Here is a 10,812-nt window from a genome sequence, read left to right as displayed (position 1 = left end):
GGAGTTAGGACATTGCCAGATTATATGTTCAAGAGGCATCACCCTTTCTACGCAGATTTTACATTTATTATCAGGTCTATCTTTTATTCGCGTGAGGAGCAACCAGACTGGATTTGGGAAATTCCCAGGTTACAGGCGTCGCCAAGCGACAGCCTCTCTGTTCCTTAAAGTTCGGTCCGGTGGTGGCAGAGACCTTCTTCCAACTCTATAGTGCTCGACGATTTCAGTGTTGGTTTGCGCGCGCTCATCCAGTCCCCGACAGAAAGGCGGCTCTACGGTTACCCGGAAGTAGAGAGCTCGGGCTAACTCGTGTGCCGCCTCATTTCCTGGGACTGATTCGTGTGCGGGCGTCCCGATTATCGTAATTTTTGCGGTTCAATGCGGAACTTGCCTACATTTTGTTTTCCTCTTTCGAGACCCTTCCTTTGCCAAAATTCAAGACAGCCGTTTTGCTATCGCTAAAAATTATGGTGTTTGCTTTCGTTCCAATGGACGCGAGCGCTATTGAAACTTTTTCAGCTGTATCTATGTTGCAGCTTCTAATGGATGCGGAGGCGACCGGTACGCCACGCCCATCGACCACCGTGGGGGCTGCCGCCACCGACTTTCCACTAGCCACGTCTGCATAGGCGACTTTTTCAGGTTTCTTATTTTCCATACGCTTCGTGAGCGCTTCAGCCCTTTTTTGTGTCCGTTTCTTGTTATAGGTTGGGTGCACGTTTTTGGAAAGAGGGGGTGCGAGTATGTTTTCGCGACATTTTAGGGGAATATCCCTTTTGTCGCTCGCACCTCTTTCTAATTGCAGCCTCACCCAACCAAGTAGGGTTCCATCCGTGTTAGTTCAGCTCAATCTTTCTAGCTGCGCCATATGCACTGCTTCCGCTAATTCAGTCCACTTATTATGCACCCCCATTTCGACAGGGTTGTCCGTTGAGGTCGCAATCGGAAGCCCCAGCGCCCGCTTTACGAATCGCCTGATAAGTGCGTGTATTTTGCGTTTTTTACCTGTCCTACTGTTCAGATATGGAATGACACAGCTTATGCAGCTGATAATTTAGGCCTGCATCAGTTTCAGGAGGCTACGCTCTTTTAGGCCCTTACCCTTGAGCGCGATTTTTCTGAATATACCAGTTACCTGTGCGCTGTAAGTGTCTAGCTTCTTAATTGTTGTATCATTATATCCGTCGATTCTAATATGCTCGACCCGTGGCACCATTTGTCCGTCTGCTGTGATGCTGAGATTTATTTCGCGCTTCCATCTGGGCGCTTTTGGAATGTATATAAGGAGTGCAGATTTCAGCGGAGAGCATGAGAGGCCCCTCTCGGCCGCATAGTACACGCCAATTTCCGCTGCTGCCAGCAGGCGTTCCTCTATGATCGCGTCGCTCCTCTGGTTGATTCAGAGATTAAAATCGTCCGCGTACATGCTGAATTTCAAATTTTCCACTTTCCTTAACCCGCCACCGTGGCTCAGTGGTAAGGCACTCGTCTGCCGAGCCGGAGTACCCGGGTTCGAACCCGACCGCGGCAGCCGCGTTTCGATGGAGGCGAAACGCAAGAGGCGCCCGTGTGCTGTGCGATGTCAGTGCACGTTAAACATCCCTAGGTGGTGGAAATAATTCCGCAGACCTCTACTACAGCACCTCTTTCTCTCTTCTTTCAATCCTACCTTCCTCTATTCCCTTACGGCGCGGTTCAGGTGTCCACCGAGATATGTGAGACAGATACTGCTGCATTTCCTTTCCTCAAAAACCGATTTACCAATTTACCACTTTCCTTAGGGCTGCCGGGAGGTCACGCATAGCTACGTTGAAAAGCAAGGGGGAAGCACCGAATTAAGTTCACAGCCTCGTACCATAAGCGGTAGGTAACTCACAACCCAATAGGTAGAGTGCCACGTGTCATAGTGCCCAGGTTGCGATGACGTCAGAATGTCATGTGACCTCTCTCAACCAGTCGGAGAATATCGTGACAGAGAAGCCAGAACTTCTTTGCGAGATGAGAAACTAAATGCTCTTATTGCACTAGAAGGGTCGAAGTTGTTTAAATGATTTTGTAGATTATCGATGGCATTCTGTTGTTTGTGTTTGTGCAGCAGATTCAGTGTTCACCTCTTAAGTTGCGCAAAGTTACTGAGTCTCTGGCCACATGTCAGAGTCAGTCAAGCACATTTCGGAGAGACACAATGATGACAATAATGAAGCGCGGTGTCTGGATGGACAGGTGGTTAATGATGGTAAGATGAACTAAATGAAAAACAAGTGCATCAGGTTGAAAGGATTACACACGATCGAAACCTCATGATCAGCAGCGCTGGTGTTGGCTGAAAACTGGTATATGCACCTATCGCGGAAATGTTTAAGGACTTCAGGGGTTTAACGTCCAAAACCGACTCCGGACATGGGGACGCCGTAGTGAAGGGCTCCGGAAATTTCAATCACCTGGGATTTTTTAACATGCAGTAAGATCGCATAATACGCGGTTCTCTAGAATTTCTCCTCCACCGAAATTCAAACGCCGTGGCTGGGATCGAGCCCGCATGTTTCTGGCTGGCAGCTGAGCGCCGTAAGCTTTGAGCAACTGCGGCGGCCTCTGAGGGAAACACCAGCAGCTAAGCTAATGGGCCCAATGCTGGAAATATGTTGGCAAAGGCCGGTCCAGCAAAGTAAAGGAGTGAAACGATCCATTTTCAATATCTGGCCGATTACCTTGCATTTAGGAATGCACTTTTGACTTGGCAATGCACTTGTGAATAATGTGGTGTTCTATAGTGCAGGGAACTTCAGAAAGGCGTGTAGTACCCAAAAGGGAAGCTCCACACTCTCAAACCTGCAGTTCTAGCACGCCTAGAAGTAGGTTCATGAGCGTGCAATACGCAGGGCCCATTCTCAGTGTTCAGTGTTTCCTGTCCATTCTGAGTTAGGCTATCAGCGCTTCCACTTGTGCGAGTGCATCCCGACTTTCCTGTATCTGTCCGTTCAGGTTCTCAGCAACATGGTCACTATGTACCGTGTCTCAAAGAGCACCTGATGCTGCATCGCGAAGAGTTATGCCGTCACCTACTATGTTACGATGACGAGCAGCCCAGCAGAGTGTCGTTCAGTCTCTGCGAATAGGTGTAGTCAATTCAATTAATTCAATTTGATGACATAAGCCGACACAACTCAGGAAGCCATGAAACAAGGACTTCGCTTTTCGTTTGTTTCCTTGCATTGTGTCTCAATACCCTTTCGATCTCATGTTTGTGTGAGGGCTGCAATTTTTTTCGTCCCTGCATTGTCGCTAATGTTTATTATTTTATTCTACCGGATATGCGATAATCTTGTTTTCGCACAGTCCGGATGAGCGCCATTGTGGCCCACCGCGTTCTGGCCGCGCGTCGCCGTACACCTGTGGTTCAGATGGCATGCATGACGTGGACTCCTAGTGCTGCTGATGGCCTGTTTGTCCTGAACCGACTCTATTGCTGTAGCGAGGGCGGTGGGTGCGGTCTTATACGATGGCTGTGGAAGTTGGTTGGTTGGTTGGTTGGTTTATGGGGTTTAACGCCCCAAAACGACTTATAGTAGTTGAGAATGTCTGAGTACGTAGGGCCGACTCGGTCGGGTAGATCGTCCGATTGGTGCAACAGCGCCAATGCGTTGGGTGTGTACCACATCCACTGTTGGTGTTTGGTGTTGTGCTGGTTCAGTTCAGGTCTGTAAAATTTATGCGCATTGCGCTACTGAAGGTGTCAGCAGCCTTGCCAACTCCTCAGAAAATGAAGCAACTGAAACTCTCCTGAACCCTTCTGTGAACTCTGCCACCTCATCAAAGCACCGAGAAGCACTCGCTGGTGCCCTCCGCCCGGTCATCAAATTCTGCTGAGCTGCAGTGCGCGGGACATCGTATCTAGCACAGTCCTTTTGAATTGAGATTGCCACTCTCAAAAGAAACTATCTAGTTTTCCTCTTTCTTTCCCAAGCATATGTTATCAACGATAGCAGGTGATCGAGAGCCTTGCAGCATTACCACAAGGTGATTTGATATTCTTGCCATTCATTCACACAGTAGTGAATACTTTCTAGCATCGTATCATTAAATACAGTTATTTAATGATACCGTGCCAGCCGCGCGAGCCAGTATCCAAGCGTGACGGTGCAAGTTGCGCCGCAACCACCGTCGACATATCTGCCTGCCGGAGCAATGAGGTCGTCGCGCCATACCAGCAGCTGATTTCGTTCACTCAAGCCTGAAATGAGAGCACCACAATCGCGGCGCGCGAATGCACTAGTCACGTGATTGTTTTGTGTTTCGCGGACTTTAGAGCTCGGAAAAACGATACACATGAGGCTTTCTTTGTCGTAAATAAATAGAATGGGGGTTTCTGAAGGTGTTTTCGAACTTTGCTGTTGACATTTGCGGTCTAAAGTCAATATTTACGCGTTTAGAAAAATTATCTTAATTGCTAATTAATTAATTGCAAACCAAAAAATTGCCAATGATGCACAAGCCGGTTGGTAGGTGCATGTAAGTGGTTTCCCTGGCCTACCTGAGATATTTTATCTTTTAACTCTTGCCTGAAGTTAGCCGGCACTCCCTGTATAACGGGTTCTGAGCAGCGTGCCCACCTTGGGACGCTTAAGAGAAGTTAGTTGAAATAAATTTAATGAAATTGCGAAATTCTCACCGTGAAGCATTGCATGAGTCTTACGGGCTCTTGGGAAGAGTAACCTGAGTATCTCCAGTCCCTCAGGTTGATCTGTTCGAAGCACTCACCTGCCGTGCAGTGAGGCATCGCATAAAGACTGCACCACTTGCGCCAGTAGTGGTATGAGGACTCCCTACCTATGAATGCGATTGAGACGGTTGTGACGTCATTCGAACAGTAGACTGAATAAAGGCACCGCCAGATTTGAAAATCTGAGGGCTGCCAACATTTTGGAATTGGGCCCACCCGAGAAAATGGATTAAAGGCCATGTCCAAGTTTTTTAATGCGAAAGCATTTCTAGGTGATGTCAGTGGGGTCGTGTCCCCAAAACAAGTCCGCAAAACGTGTCCGCGGCAGTTGTGACATTCTCAGAAGAGGAAGCATCAAACGAGTGGTTGTGATCGAAAGAGGATGAATTACGTCGATAGGATGATCAGTCAATTAATTAGAGCCAAAATGTGGAAGAAAGATCGAAATAGCGCGGACGTCGAGAGTGGACGGGAAAACAGCTGTGGACGCAAAATAGTCCAAAAATAGGCAAAGGGGTCAAAACAAAGTTTAAAATGTATTTGATCAGTGATAGTTAATCGAAGAAAAAAGTTTCTTTGACATTAATTAATTATCAGCAAAAACCACTGGACGGTTGGATAGGCTGGATGGGCATATTGTAAGTGGATGGCAAAGCAACCACGGAGCCAAATTTGAACATCCAAAATGGTTGATTAAGATGAGAGAAAGTATAATGAGAGTAAGTAAATCGACTTCAATAAGACAGAAGATGCTCATGCTGAAAACATGAATATAAATTATGTTTAAAATTCAGTGTAGATATCCCTCAGGATTATACAAACGGGTCATATTCGATATGTTTCCTCGATAACTGTACACATCCCTTCGTTCCAGCGTAAAAAGCCGTTTTTTTTAAATACCAAGTACGATGTATTTGAAAACAAGAGAGATCACTGCACCGCCCGCATGGGAGAAATGCGTTGGCATAACTTTTCAAACTTCGCGCCACGCTTCGTTTTCAAATAGGTTAGGTAGGTCCTGCACCCTCTGATTTGTTCCCTCATTTCATCGCAGGCGTCGTCTTGCGTTTTCATTCTGCAGTGGCATAGAAGGTGTCACGATGAGGGTCCTTTTGCAGCCTCCGAGTTCGCCCCAGACATTGAGTGGATGCGTCATCATTTTCAACCCAAGTACATCCACTGCAGAACAGGCAACTCTCCCATATCCCTCAGTTAACGTTATGCACCCTATTCATACAAAATTCCTAATCTGGTCTGGCCACCTGCGCACGTTTCCCAAATTTCAGTCACTGTAAAAAACGTCTCTTTCGACGACACCTTCCAGTACTCCTTTTGCACCTTTATATTTTCGAGACATATATACTGAAATGTAACTTACGCAACTCATCACCCCATAACAGTGACAAATGAGTGCCGCTGCAGACACCGGCGATGGCAGTTAACAGCCAGCCAGATTATTCGCCCAGCACGGCGTTTTACATTTAGCTAGAGGGGAAAGACCCCGAGAGGATAATTTGGCGTACACTCACACGCTACACGAGTGGTGGACGCAGACTTCCGTACTGAAACAGCTAGACGCCGTGGCGACCTCCGGTCAGCGAACAGCGGTTCTGCTTGGTGCATGCGAAAGCGGTTAACGAACTTCTCTGCTGTTATCCGAACACTGGGCAGACAGTATTCACAATTTTGTTTCTTTTTTTTTTGCACACCTTTAAAACAGGCACTGCAGGAACCTCGAGACACTGCTGCAAGGCGTTCCTTTTTTCTGCAGAAAACAAATGAAAGGGTTTATCTGTAAAATTTCTTGCTCTTTTTTGTCTCATGAAGGCGTTGACAGCCGTTGCAAGAGACGTTTTCAGAGTATCACCATGACGCAAGCGCAGGCATGTCCACGGACGCCTGAAGGCCGTTTTTGTTGTCTTTGGATTGCATGTCCTTGGCAAGACGGTTTCGTCCTCTGGATTTCAACTCGGTCGCCATTAATCTGCGTTAGTTCCTTGTCGCACTCTGCCCCCTTCCTGTCTCTTAACGTTAGAGAGGTCAATCATATTCCTTTCCACAACACGCTGCGTACTCCTTAACTGAACTTGAGCGCTTTTCGTAATTCTCCACGTTTCTCCACCGTAGAGGAGTACCGGTAAGACACAGCTGCTATGTACTTTTCTCTTGAGGGATATTGGCAAACTTCCATTCATCTTCATAGAGAGCCTGCCGAATGTTCTACACCCTATTCTTATTCTTTTAGTTACTTCTGTCCTGTGATGCGCATCTGCGGTCACTACCCGCTGTAAGTAGACACACTCCTTTACCACTTCCAGCACCTCTCTACCAATTGTAAAGTGCACTTCCGTCCCCAGACTGCTGAAAACTGCACAGTCGCACCGTTTTTTTCAATGGATACATTTCCCCCGGCCTGGCGCTCGGCTCTTCTGAAGTGAAATGTTGGGAAAGGGGCATCTGGTGACGTCACCCTCCCACGATGGAAAATCTATCCGCCAGGCATCGAAATCCGCCTTGCGCTGTATATCCCATGCGGGTCCTTTTACCTTTCATTGAGCGCAACAGAAAATGAGGGGTTACGCACGAATGCAAATGTACTAGAAACGCGAGTGCACTTTTATCGCACAAGGAAAGCGAGAACAACAGCCAAAGTGTAACAATAAGAGAAGCAATGCCCCAAGCTGGTTCGATGTCTTCACCCCTATCGTGAGCTTAAACCGTGATACCGACGAAAGGAAACGTTAGGTCCGAATTTTCCAGCAATGAAAGTGTCTTCCGCCGCCGAAGAAAAGTCGACGGAGTCAAAAGAGGACCTCCTATGGCCCTGTAAAAAAAATGAAAGCCTCGTGCCATTGTGCTCCATGTCCCCCATTAAACTCAGTACGACACTGTAGCACCTTTTGTGCACTCGGCAACCGTTAGCGGCCCTACAGGTTTGCATCAAGCCGACGACACGACAGCGGAAAAGAGCATCCCACCACAGTGCACGAGCTCCGGGCGTTTGCAATGCGCGCTGGAGCCTCCGAGTTCTCTGCGCGTGCGCTGCGGTACTGAATGCTTGCACCTAGTATGTTCCAAAATGGGTGGGACACCGGATCCTTCACATTTCCCTACCACAGTTAAGCCTCGTATAACGAATGGTAACACGCTACTCAAATTAAAAACAACGGCTGTATCGGTAGGACTCGTATGAGGAAGACTAACTGTGTCCAATGGAAAGGAAGACTGTCTGCCGCCGACACGCCCGCATCAGGCATTCGATACAAACACTACCATGAACCACGGGCGAAGTGGCGCGGTGATATGCAATGTTTCCTCCAGTATCCGACGGTCGTGCACTTAACAGCGCGGTCGTGGATGAGCAGGCGCTGATGTCATACTACACGAAGGCCTGGATCAGTGGTAGGTGGTCCCGAGATATGCCGGAGCATTGTTTGCGACATGAGAAATGGAGAAGCCAGCAGTTTCTCAATCTCAACATCTGGAGGCCGCCATCACGCCGTGACAGGACGCATGACCTTTGCAATGAGTAACACGGGTGAAGACCAGATAAGTGCCCGTGTAGTTCCTTATCTCTCCTCCTGAAAGATCAATATCGTCGACCAACACTTAGGTAGCAAGGCCATATTCCACAAAGGCTGCTTGCATCACATAAGAAAGAAAATGCAAACAAAAAGCTGAGACGAGAGGAACACTTTCCAATCTAAAACATGACGCAGCCGCTATTCGCCTCCGCAGTAATTGCCCGCTACGTCACCAAAAACATTCCTTCCCTTGTTGGCTTAACCTGCGATGTGTTGTCACGTAGGGGCGAATAAGAAAAAGGAAGATCCCAATAAAAGAGAATTACGCCGGCAGGAGCAAGTGCACATGCGCTGCTCTAAGGTGCAAAGCGCACGCGTAAACGTGTTGACATATGAAGCATGCCCAGCCAAAAAGAACGGAAGCTTCAGCGATCCGCCATATCGGCGCATGCACGCGCCAAATAAGCAGCGACTTTAAAGCTGTCGAACGTAGGTCTCTCCTTTCGCTTGCGTTCGCGCGCGCTGAAGAATAGATAGACGCTGCAAATGGCCTGCGCAGCTTCACTCGCCAAGGTCACTCGTCCCGAGGCGCGAAGAAAAGGGCGCCAAAAGTTTGAAGGCCAGCATCTTTCAACTCCTTGTCTCGCAGACGCGAGCGTACGCACCCATCTACCCAGTCACTCACACTTAAGCCTTCCTTGATACCGCTTGCCCCCCCCCGCACACCAGCACACACACACGCCCGCAAGCACGCACGCACGGATGGGCGCGCGCGCACACAGAAAAACAGACAGGTACGCGCACGACCCCATGGTCGGGCATACACACAGGACCACACACAGGGCACGCACACACACGCACACCACAAGCACATAGGCACGCATGGGCATGCACACACAGTCGTACGCACGGGGGTGCAGACAGGCAGAAATGCATGGGCACGCACACGCACACATACACGCACAGAGGCACACCCACGCGCACACGCGCACACACGCACACGCACACAGATACAGAAACACACACAGGTACGTTCGCACACACACACACCCACAACGCACACAGGCATGCACACAACACACACACACAAAGAAGCCCACACAAACGCGCGTAGTCAAGCCCACGCACGCAGAAGAAGCGCCCTCAGGTAGCGAGACACACACAGGTACGCGCACACAAACATACACTCACAGACGCACACAGGCACGCACGCGCACGCGCACACGAACGGGCGCGCACACACTAACAAAAGCACACTGGCACGCCCACGCACACACACACGCGCCTGCATATACACGCACATTAACACACAGAGAGAGACACGCACGCATGGGCGCGCACAGAGAAACACATACAGGTACGATTACGCACACACACAGACACAAGCGCACTCATGTACGCGCACACACACACGCACGCGCACTTACGCACGCATGGACACAGGCACGCGTGCGTATACACACATCAATGTGCACACACACACACACACACACACAAACACATACATTCGTACACACACACGGGAACATACACGCACTCAGGCCCGCGCACACACACATTCACACAGAAACGCACACGCTCACGCACGCACAAATACACTCAGGCACGCACACACACACACTGACTCAGATATTCACATGCACGAGCGCACATACACACACACACACTCAGGCACGCACACGTACACGCACTCTCAAAAACACGTTCAGACATGCGCATGCACACACGCACACACTTACACACGCACAAACACCCATGGAAGGGCGCACTTACACGCACAGAAAACACAGAGGTGCGCTCACGCAGGCACGGGCGCACACACACAGAAAAACGCACGCAGGTACGCGCACGCACACACACACACAAACGCACATAGGCACGCACATGCACGCACACGCGCACACACATGAAAATTGTGAGACTCGCGCACGCACACGAACACACAGAGGAACGCGAATACACACATATTCACACACACACACACACGCACGCACCCGCACACACTCAGGTGTGCGACGATACACACAAAAACGCACAAAAAGGCATTCATACACACACACACGCACACTCAGGCATGCGCGCGCACACACACATATTCACACATGCGCGCGCGCACGCGCGTACACACACACTTTTGCATGCGCACGCACGCACACAGACACACTCATTCACACTCACTCGCACGCACATAAACACACACAAGCACGCGCGCACACACCTACATACACGGCTTCCCGCACACACCCACTCAGGCACCCGCACGAACACACACGTGCGCACACACACAAACACACAGGCACGCCCGCACACACACATGCACGCACACACAATTCGTCGCGCACACACATTAGCAACGCGTACGCACATTGACGGAGACGCATACCCGCTCACAAACACACACACAGACACGCGCGCACACACACATATACACGCCATCCCGAGCAGAGACGCACAAACACAGACACACCCTTCATTGGCTCATAAGCGATCTACTGGTCACGCATGGCTACCGGCCGCCGCTGCGCGACGACTCGACTTGGTAGCCCATCTCTCACCCTGGTATGACGT

The 10,812-nt window shown here is 49.6% G+C and overlaps 1 long non-coding RNA gene across 1 annotated transcript in view; it reads left to right on the top strand.

The window, feature by feature from the left end:
- The window catches only part of LOC149355693 (uncharacterized), a 58,658-nt gene that overhangs the window by 46,364 nt on the left and 1,482 nt on the right, over positions 1-10,812 (top strand). The window lies entirely within an intron of this gene.

This window comes from Amblyomma mixtum, chromosome 3 (assembly GCF_055824585.1).
Source record: "Amblyomma mixtum isolate Tamu chromosome 3, ASM5582458v1, whole genome shotgun sequence".
NCBI lineage: Eukaryota > Metazoa > Arthropoda > Arachnida > Ixodida > Ixodidae > Amblyomma > Amblyomma mixtum.
This window is presented reverse-complemented; position numbering and strand designations above follow the sequence as displayed.